We start from the raw sequence: 1758 nt of genomic DNA, 5'->3' as shown, positions 1-1758 counted from the left end.
CTCCATCTCTCTCTCCCCCTCTCTCTCACACACTCAGTCTCCCCCTCTCTCTCCCACTCCGTCTCTCTCTCCCCCTCCGTCTCTCTTACCCCTTGTCTTCTTTTAGCCAGGGGTCATATTTCCTCTAGGAACAAAGCGCTTGAGTGACTGGTGCTAGAATTTACTGTTCACACACACACACACACACACACACGTGTGCATGCCACACACACAGAATGGACACGGAAACACACACTGCCGTCTCTGCTGATAGGACCCCTGTGTTGGCAGGCAGGAAAAAGCTTCACTTCATAATTTAAGTCCTGCCCTTTTAGCCTTCATGGTGTCTTAGAGAGGTGTGTGTGTGTTACCATCCTAATTCAAATACCTGTCCCAAAAGGCAGCTGAATTAAAAAGACAGAGGCAGACGATCCAGAAATGAAGCCAATTCAAGAGAAATGAAGGTTTTTCCCAGAAAGGATCTCATTTCCAATTCAAAATGGTGGTCGACCCCGTCGACATGAAATGAAACAGGAGTAAACAGAACAACAACATAATAAAACCTCGATAAGCAAACGGCTCCCTGAAGGACAGAAGGTGACAAAAGCGCAACTGAAAATCTCATTTGAAGACAATCCCCACTAGAAAACGAACCCCCCCCCCCCCACACACACACACACACACACACACACAACCACTAATCGTTCTCAAAACCAAGCCTTTATTGTGGGATCATTTTTGAAAGTTGTCAAAATGTGACTGGGAAGGAAAGCTATTAAACAAGGGATGTTATTACACTTCAGGCAATCAGTGGAAAGTGGAAAGGGCCCAAAGCTTGACAAGCCGACATAGGGTCAAGTCCCAAATGGTACACTATTCCCTATATAGTGCACTACTTATGATCACAGCTTTGGTCAAACGTAGTGCACTTTTTAGGATGCCGTTTGGAACGCAAAGGGAGCTATCTTTGTTTACTTTTCCATTCACAGGTCACGTTTGGCACGCGCAGTACAACTCTGAAGCAAAACGCATATTCATGGGGTTTATTCATGTCTCAGCCAATCACAGTACAACTCTGAAATAAAAGGCATATTCATGGTGTTTATTCATGTCTCAGCCAATCACAGTACAACTCTGAAATAAAAGGCATATTCATGGTGTTTATTCATGTCTCAGCCAATCACAGTACAACTCTGAAATAAAAGGCATATTCATGGTGTTTATTCATGTCTCAGCCAATCACAGTACAACTCTGAAGCAAAACGCATATTCATGGTGTTTATTCATGTCTCAGCCAATCACAGTACAACTCTGAAATAAAAGGCATATTCATGGTGTTTATTCATGTCTCAGCCAATCACAGTACAACTCTGAAATAAAAGGCATATTCATGGGGTTTATTCATGTCTCAGCCAATCACAGTACAACTCTGAAATAAAACGCATATTCATGGTGTTTATTCATGTCTCAGCCAATCACAGTACAACTCTGAAATAAAAGGCATATTCATGGTGTTTATTCATGTCTCAGCCAATCACAGTACAACTCTGAAATAAAACGCATATTCATGGTGTTTATTCATGTCTCAGCCAATCACAGTACAACTCTGAAATAAAAGGCATATTCATGGTGTTTATTCATGTCTCAGCCAATCACAGTACAACTAAAAAACGCATATTCATGGTGTTTATTCATGTCTCAGCCAATCACAGTACAACTCTGAAATAAAAGGCATATTCATGGTGTTTATTCATGTCTCAGCCAATCACAGTACAACTC

This window comes from Oncorhynchus tshawytscha, linkage group LG22 (genome assembly GCF_018296145.1).
Source record: "Oncorhynchus tshawytscha isolate Ot180627B linkage group LG22, Otsh_v2.0, whole genome shotgun sequence".
Classification (NCBI taxonomy): domain Eukaryota; kingdom Metazoa; phylum Chordata; class Actinopteri; order Salmoniformes; family Salmonidae; genus Oncorhynchus; species Oncorhynchus tshawytscha.
The sequence above is the reverse complement of the archived record's forward strand: the minus strand, read 5'-3'. Positions refer to the sequence as shown.